This window comes from Epinephelus moara, chromosome 20 (genome assembly GCF_006386435.1).
Source record: "Epinephelus moara isolate mb chromosome 20, YSFRI_EMoa_1.0, whole genome shotgun sequence".
Lineage (NCBI taxonomy): Eukaryota > Metazoa > Chordata > Actinopteri > Perciformes > Serranidae > Epinephelus > Epinephelus moara.
The window spans coordinates 28,941,724-28,942,004 of NC_065525.1; positions in this window are offsets into that span (position 1 = coordinate 28,941,724).

The following is a 281-nucleotide window of genomic DNA, read 5'->3' on the forward strand; positions in this document are numbered from 1 at the left end:
TGCTGACCGTGTCCATCCCTTTAGGACCACAGTGTACCCATCTTCTGATGGCTACTTCCAGCAGGATAACGCACGTCACAAAGCTCACATCATCTCAAACTGGTTTCTAGAACATGACAGTGAGTTCACTGTACTCCAATGGCCTCCACAGTCACCAGATCTCAGTCCAATAGTTCACTGTACTCCAATGGCCTCCACAGTCACCAGATCTCAGTCCAATAGAGCACCTCTGGGATGTGGTGGAACGGGAGATTCACATCATGGATGTGCAGCCGACAAAT